Source organism: Harpia harpyja, chromosome 4, assembly GCF_026419915.1.
Source record: "Harpia harpyja isolate bHarHar1 chromosome 4, bHarHar1 primary haplotype, whole genome shotgun sequence".
Lineage (NCBI taxonomy): Eukaryota > Metazoa > Chordata > Aves > Accipitriformes > Accipitridae > Harpia > Harpia harpyja.
Window position 1 is genome coordinate 71,728,426 of NC_068943.1, and position 8,614 is coordinate 71,737,039.

At 50.1% G+C, this 8,614-nt stretch overlaps 1 long non-coding RNA gene across 1 annotated transcript; it reads right to left on the minus strand.

Annotated features, from left to right (window-relative positions):
* Window positions 1-283: 283 nt before the first annotated feature.
* LOC128140614 (uncharacterized) lies at window positions 284-5,775 on the minus strand. The gene is made up of 2 exons (XR_008234791.1): window positions 5,274-5,775; window positions 284-1,656 (listed from the first exon to the last, which is right to left on the minus strand). It is a non-coding gene; the product is annotated as an uncharacterized LOC128140614 (long non-coding RNA).
* Between the last annotated feature and the right edge of the window lie 2,839 nt (window positions 5,776-8,614).

Here is an 8,614-nt window from a genome sequence, read left to right on the forward strand (position 1 = left end):
AGTCTGCCCACCTGCTGAAGTTGTGAATTTTCTACCAAACAAGAGGACAGCTTTGCAGGAACCACTGAATAATCAGTGAAAATTTGCTGTCATTCAAGGCTGTGGGCTGGACCTTCAGCCCCTGTGTATTTCCGAAGGAGTAATTTCAAAGTTACTTGGCAAGACCCTCTGCTTTGACTTCAGAAGTACTAAACACCTACAAATCTATCATCTGCTCAATAGAAAGAACAGATGATTATCACTTCTGAAAGCAAAGTTTGCAGTCCTCTGCAATCAATCAATATTGTCAGCTTTGTATCAAGTATCTTCTTGGTCACTGGTCTGATAATCATTCTGCTTCTGCAGGGGGAGAATTTATTAGAAGATACTAGTGTTACAAACATTGAATAGTTTAAACTGTGCTCCTGTTTACACTGCAGGGCCTTAAGTTGCTATCTTGATGTTTAAAAAATCTGCTTTCTGGCTGTTCAGCCCCAAATCCCATAAAATAATAGCTCCAGTCACAAGCGGTAGTCAGTCACAAGAAAAAAAGAAAAAAAAGGTAGATTTCTTCCTGTTTGCTTTAAATAACTTCTTCAACATTGCAAAATCTTTTACATTAGTTAAAGGAAACCTGGTTAGACAAGAGCAAGTTCTATGGTGGCCAGTAGCATCACAATCCCTTGCAATAGTTCTTCCCAATCTGCTTAAGAGCAGAATTACCTTTTTTAGGTATTTTGCCTTTTTGGCAAGTAATATAGTTCTTTAGTTATCTTCAGCCCAAGCAACTGAAGACCAAAATGATTCATTCTTAACCAGGTTAAAGTACTTTTCCTTGATTGAATTTCCACACCTTTTAATCTTAAAAAGTAAACACAACTAAGGGAGAGTTCATTTTGGAGTTCTGTCATTGACTCCGTTATTTATTGCTTCCTAAAAGTCAACAAATGTTTTAATGTGGCAAGATACTTCATAGCTATGAACGATCAGGAGTAGCTAGGCTACTTAAAGAAAACAAATTCCACTTAACATTCCTACTTCAACACTGTAAGTATTATGCTGTTAGTTACAGCAGCGTACCTTCGTAATGAAATCAAGATGTACTACCAGTGGTGATAAAGGCTGGCTGTTCGTCCTACCTGATCCAGTATGTTTCCATTTCTACAGCTCTTGTTTTGTTCATTTGGTTTTGTTTGTAAAAATGCCTGTTGTTGTCACTGGACAATGAAATCCCACTCCTACCAAAACCAGAACAAAATGCAGAAAGAAGCAAGAAGTCTTTTGCAGCACGCTTCGTTAATGTATATTTGCCAAATGATCCATGATCATCTCTACAAGTAAGAGAAACTGACTGTCCTTAAGTATGGGCTTCTATCAAGCCTGCCATTAAAAAGGACATATTGTAATGAAATTTAGCCAAAATCATGAAGCACACTTCCTCTGCAGTACAGCCTTGCTGCCATGCTGTCCATGCATCCATGCTTTTGAACAGATCACATGTACCAAGATGCAGACCTCAGCTCAGGTCCCTGAGCAGCTGTCAGTAACTGTTGCCACTCCTTGCAGTGCTGGTATTTCAGCCCTTGTGCCAATGGAGCTGCCAGCAGGACTTCCTCATATTCAGTCCATGTCTGTTGCCTTGGCCAAAAGCAAAGCTTTCCCGGAACCTTAGGAAATCTACTCGGAGAAGAGAGAAGCAGAGCCACAAAATGCAAGTTAACACAAATGTACACTTTCTGCACTGCTCTGTAGAGTGTGGAGGAGGTACCCCACCATTCCAGCGTGCCTCAGCACAGATCCACAGCCTCTCTCCAATCTGCTGACTGTGTCAGGCTCAGTTTTGAAGCAGGCCCTACGCTTTCTAAGTGCAGTGGGTTGACCCTGGCTGAAGGCCAGGTGCCCACTAAAGCCACTCTATCACTCCCCCACTCAGCTGGACAGGGGAGAGAAAATAAAACGAAAGGCTCGTGGGTCGAGATAAGGACAGGGAGAGATCACTCACCAATTACCACCACAGACAAAACAGACTCAGCTTGGGGAAAATTAATTTAATTTATTACCAATCAAATCAGAGTAGAATAATGAGAAATAAAAGCAAATCTCGTAACATCTTCCCCCCACCCCTCCCTTCTTCCCAGGCTCAGCTCCACTCCCAATTTTCTCTACCTCCTCCCCCCCAGCAGCGCAGGGTGATGGGGAATGGGGGGTTGCAGTCAGTTCATCACACGTTGTCTCTGCCGCTCCTTCCTCCTCAGGGGCAGGACTCCTCACTCTCCCCCTGCTCCAGTGTGGGGTCCCTCCCACGGGAGACAGTCCTCCATGAACTTCTCCAGCATGAGTCCTTCCCACGCGCTGCAGTTCTTCACAAACTGCTCCAGCGTGGATCCCTTCCACGGGCTGCAGTCCTTCAGGCACAGACTGCTCCAGCGTGGGTCCCCCGCGGGGTCACAAGTCCTGCCAGAAAACCTGCTCCAGCGTGGGCTCCTCTCTCCACAGGGCCACAGGTCCTGCCAGGAGCCTGCTCCAGTGCGGGCTTCCCGCAGGGTCACAGCCTCCTTCGGGCACCCACCTGCTCCAACCTGGGATCCTCCCCAGGCTGCAGGTGGATCTCTGCTCCACCATGGACCTCCATGGGCTGCAGGGGGACAGCCTGCCTCATCATGGTCTTCACCATGGGCTGCAGGGGAATCTCTGCTCTGGCACCCGGAGCACCTCCTCCCCCTCCTTCTGCACTGACTTTGGTGTCCGCAGGGTTGTTTTCTCTTACATGTTCTCACTCCTCTCTCTGGCTGAAGTTGCCATTTGTTCTCCCCTCCGCCCCTTCTTAAATAAGTTATCACAGACATGCTACCACCATCATTGATGGGCTTGGGCTTGGCCTTGGCCAGCAGCAGGTCCGTCTTGGAGCCGGCTGGCATTGGCACCTTCTCACAGAAGCCACCCCTGTAGCCCCCTTGCTACCAAAACCTTGCCACACAAACCCAATACACTAAGGGAGCTTCCTGATAAATCCATGTTTCCTTCAATCCTGTTCCTTAATCTCTCAACCACATGGTTGAAGCATTTTCCATTTTGTTACTACTGTATCGTGTAATTGCAGTTTCAGCAGTGAATTATTTTGTGGACAGTCATGGTTCATTTGGGTCTCTCAAATTCACAGAGCAATGTACTACTCTGTGAATCAAGCTTTATTTCATGAGCTCATTAGGTAAAAATCAAACAAGGGCTCAATCCCCTTTTGACAAAATAGTCTAGATTCTCAATTCTCTGATTTATTGCTTCAACAATAAACACGCTCATTAACTCATGAAGTCACTAACCCACATGCTTATGAGCAAAAGAGTTGCCTGGCTGAGGGGTGGGGTGCTTATCCTTCCTCCTGCATCACGCTGCAGGTGTCCCCTCTATCACCCAAGGAAGCAGGAGAGACTCAGCAGCCCAGCTGCTGATGGATGTGCTTCCAAACGCCTTTTGGGATAAGCTAGCATATTCCTGCCTTCCAGCTCAGAAGTCTGGTCGACGCCTTTCCTGTGGCTTGTTGCAGTAAGTTCTGAAGACTTCCAGGCTTATCAGAAACTACCAAACAGTTACTTCGGCAAGGCTGCAGAGGCAGCAGACCTTACCTCTTTCTGGCCTCAGCATCCAGCGTACATGCCGCTCCTTCTGCAGCCGAAATACGCTGCTCTCAGCACACATCAGGCCTCCGCAGGAGCTGTGCCTTAGGGCAGCACCTGAGCAGGAGCCGAGTGAGCAGCCGCTGTGGGTCTGGGCCTTATTTCTGCTGTTGCCTTATCGTTTCCTGACTTGATTCAGACTGGCACTGAATACAGCTAGCAATTTAGGACTGAACCTGCGTTTTCCCTTCAGAGCCCACTGAAGCAGCTTATTATTTCACACGTGCATTTTGTGCACATGCATCACTGGTGCAAGCCAGCGCTGTGCAGTGCTTCTTCCTCTCTAATGGCTGTCCAAGCTGGATGGAAGCTCACCTAACAGGGAAGACAGTGGCTAGAAGAAGCTGCTGCCTTTGCCACATCAATTTCTCCCGCTTTTGGGGCGTTATGAAACAGGAAGTATGGTTCTACGCGCATTTGAGGTGCAATCCCTGTCGACCTGTGAGCAACCAGTTGAGCTTCCTTTTGGCTCTAAGACAAGCGGTGAGTTTGCAGAAGACAGCACTAGATGGTGCAGTCACACCAGTGCAACCACCCAGGCGTCCTGGCTGGCTGGCCGACAGCCCTTCACAGGGGCAGGCACTGCACAGCAGCCCAAAGAGCATCTCTGTGACAGCAATCCTCTTACCGAGAGGCTGCACTGGAAAGCCAAAGCGGGCAGAAAGGACTCTCGCAGCCCTGCCTTGCAGCAGGCTTGCTCCAGAGAGCAGAGCCCTTTGCATGGTGGGCCGCAGAGCACTCAACAGCACAAAGTCCCGAGGCTTGCAGCAGCAAGTACACAAGGGGGAACATTTTCACGTCTTCACTGCTGAGAAAATACGTAATTTTAAATATTATTAGATTTTATTTTATATATATATGTATTATACTGTCATATCTGCCATTCAGGACTGACCAAGACCATTTCCCCTCAAAAGGAGTTGACTCTAAACTGGGTCAATTTCATGGTGGCACAGTTAGTCAGCCCCTGCAAGTGCAGCCCTAGACTAGGACAAGCACATGCTTTTGGCAGCCCTGAGCATTGACACTGGTCACAGCCTCTGTGCTGGTGTTAAACTGCTAGCGTGAGCTTCCCATCTTAGCAGGAGCAGGTCCTTCCTGACTGCCCACAAAAGGGTAAAGCCTGGAAAACGGGGAGGGCTACACACACTCTGGGTCAGGTCCTTCCACCCCAACAGCAGTACTTGGGAGGACGTGAAGTGAAATAGTCACTCAAAGCATGTGATTTGCATGCACTGATGAGGAAAGGAAGGTGATGCCCCATCACCAAACCACCACTGCTCCAGTTGCTGGCACGCAAGCCTCCACACAGAGACATGTACACAGAATGCTGAGTCATAATTGTTCAATAATAATCTCATTCTCTTGTATGACTGCACTCTTATGCAGATTTTTCTTTTTAAAATCTCAATTTCAGACTTACGTGAGACATCTTAGGCAATACTGATACAGGAAAGAGACCCAGGACAACCCCTGATTTGTGTACAAGAACTTAATTAGAACCTTCCGACGAACTTCACCCATGTTCGCCGAGTTTATTAAAGTTCAAAGTTTTCCTGCCCTACTTGATTATTTTTCGGTAGAGCTGTAGTAGGACCTGCATTTAAAAAAAAGACAAACCACAGGTATGACTCGAAGGGTGAGAGCATCGCCCTGCACCACTCTCCCGTCACACGCCAGGTCGGCGTAACGAGCACGTTCCTCCTCCCCACAACGCCAAGCACCCGTAGCTGTGGCGACGGAGCAGCAGCCCGCAGCCCGGCTCCCAGCTCCGAGAGGCCAGGGCCCGCCAACTGCACCCCAAGTAACGCCGAGGTCCGGCGGCGCGTCCCACCTGCCGGCGGGGCGGCGGGGCCTCCCCTCGCCCAGGCAGGGCAGCGAGGACCGCCGCAGGGGGTTGGCCCTGGCGGGCAGCGGCGGGGCCGGGCGCGCAGGCCCGCCGGAGGCTGGCACTCACGGCTCGGCGGCGTCAGGCGGCGCTCGGTACTTAGCGCGGGTAGGGCAGGGCAGGGCGTGGGGCCGCTGCGGTAGCCGTGGGGACCGATGGGGGCGGCTCCGGCCCGCAGCGGCCGGGCGGCTCCGCGGGGGAGCGGTGAGGGCCTTCAGCGCCGCGGCGGCCATCTCCGGGGCAGGGCGCCAGCGGAGGGGGCGGGGAGGGCCGCGCATGCGCGGGGCGGCAGGGCGCCGGCGGCGGGAGGCCGTCAGCCCCCGTCCAGCCTGAGGCGGGTTTTCGCCGCCCGCCGGTGTGGCGGGTTGCGTGAGGGTCCTGGGTGTCTGAGGGGCTTCGTGGGCTTGCCCCACTCGAAGCCCGCTGCTGGCGTGGGCAGCAGAAATGGAGTCCTCCCAGTTGGTTTGGTAACACCACAGTTTTACTTAAAACTGGACCGACTGGGGCAATGTGTGGTCTGTCCCACAGGCCAGAGTATTGCTGCCCTGGGGAGTCTCCGTGGGTAAAGGTGTGTCCCAGAGCAAAGGGCCACAATGCCACACGTCTTTCCTGAGCTCCATCTGCTGCAAGCGAAACAAATGCAAAAATCAGCTGAAGGAATCGGCGGAAATCTGGAATTGGCTTTCATCGGTGTGCAGAGCTGTGCCGTGCGGAGTGGAGAGCTGATGCGTGGTGGAACAGCAGCTTGGGCTGAACAGGGAGAGTCTAGGGTCTGAAAGACAACTAAGCAGATACTCAGGAAGCAGCCACCTAAACTGTAAAACTGTGACCATGCCTCTAAGGACACTACCTTTCCTGTTTTGGGGTGGAGTTTGGTTTTTTGTTTTGGTTTGGGTTTTTTTACATTCTAATAACTGTTTGCTCTTAAGAGAGTGGGAACATACAGGGCACAGAAGTAACGTCGAGGTCTTTTACAGTTATAGAGGATTTTGACATTGCAGAGGTTGCTGCAATAACTTTGTAATGCACGTATGTCACTTGGGCAGCTTGCAATGACAACAGTTTTTCACTATGCAGTCAGACCATGCCCCCATCTTAGAGCAAGAGTAGAAGCAGGGGCTTCTGCCTTTCAATGTCTTTCACAGACAGAATTGAGAACACATGGCTTCTGCTCTGCCAGCGTAGGGGCAGCAGCGCTCTGACGATAGTGCTCCTCTTAGGGCTGGTGCTTTCCCCTTGCCACTGCCAGCCGGGCAAGAGAAGGTGCTACCAAGCACAGTATACTTGCCCCAGAGAATGGGAGCACCATCTTCGGTTCTCAGTAGCTCGAGGGTCAGAAATCTCTTGGCACAGGATTTGTATCTGTGTCTTAAAGAGAAGAGTGTACTAGCAATTTGGAGATGACGGTTGTATTAATGCTTTTTTCCCCTTCAGAAACTGTGAGAGAGAGATCCTCTTGCTTCTAAAGGAGTTGCATTCTGCTCCAGAAAGAAGTTGTCATACAGAAATTAAAAGTTCTCAAGACCTGTATTTGTGTCTCAGCACAAGTCCTTGGTAGACCCATGAGAATGTCACCTAGTGTTGCAATGTCATATAAAACATTTTCCTGCTTCTGATACTCCTGCAAGGGAGTGTGAGGTGATGGCTTACTCCACCTCTGGCCATGCCCTGCTGATGGTCTTCTCCAGAGTGCTTACAGGAGCTGAGGTTTTGCATGGTGAGAGGAAACAAGTGCAGCTGCTGCTGCCAAGAGAATTTATTTGCTCTGGCACATAGCTGCTGGTAGCAGTACTCACTTGCAGTGCCACACCTCAGTGGTGACTCCTACATGAGAAATGAGCATGTTTATTTCCTATTGCCATCAAGGAACGCAATTAAACATGGCTCTGAGAACTGAGAAATAGGGATGCAATACCACTGGCACTTAGCACTGATGTCTGCCACTGAGTGTAAGGGAGAGAGGTCATTTGCAAAAGAGTAACACTCCAGGCTGTAAGCTGTCTCCTGGATAGCATTGAATTGCTCTGGCTGAAGTGAAGCAGGTGGTTTTGCAGAAGTGCCAGCTTGCAAGCACTATAGAAGAGGGTAGTTCCTCAGTTTGTCTTTAAAACCTACCAGCTGAGTGGCAAAATCCTTCTTCAATGTCTGATGGGACCAAGAGAGTGCATTTCTTGGTATCATGCTGCAGTAAGAATTGTATTAAGATTACACAAGCAAGTTGCTCCAGCTACTCAGAAACCCAAGAGAGACTCTAGGGTGTAACTAGAGCAAGTCTAGCACCTGCTGCAGAGACAGTTAGGTCCAGGAACGGCACTGCCTCTCCAGGTGACAGGGCCGTTTGTGGCAAAGGTTTGTGCTGCAGCCAGCCACACTGGACCTGTCAAGAAGGCCACAACCCCAGCGCTCTCAGACTGCAGTTTTGATGGGGAAAAGCCGCAACCCGGAAACAGTCATCTAAATGTGACTGGGGGGCCACACTCTGCCCTCCCAAAGAGTTTTTCACCTTTGCGCCAGAGCTGGGTGTTTTGGACAAGGCTCAACTCACAACCAGGGTATAGGTTTAGGATTAGGGTTAGGACTGGGAGAGAAACAAAGCAGGAGCTTCTCACTGGAAGCTGTGAAGGAGCTGCTGGAGGAAGGGGGAAGCTGCAAAAAGTCTGCGTAAAAACTGGTGGAGAGTGCAGGCACAGGACACTGCCTGTTCAGCTGGAATGACACCAAATGAATATTTGAAGCATTGCAGCACTAAATCTCCCCTTCTTTCGCTGTCTTTTCTTCCCTAACTTCAGCTTCAGTTTTCCCTTTCACCTGAGAGCATGTGCAGGAGATGCCCCTGTTTCTGGCCCTGTCTCCTCATAGGAAAGGGGAGAAGGAGGCGGGGGAGTCCTTGCTGCCCACCATGAGGGGAGTGGGTTGAGATATCTGCCAGGATCTTGGGTCAGTTGTGCAGACCTTTGTATGGAGAACACGTGTAGCTATACTGCGCATTAAAGGTATTGCTTTTTAATGACCATGACAAAAAGGTGAAGTCTTCAAAAGAGCGCATTAGCATCTCTGAGTTCAGCCTTGTGGA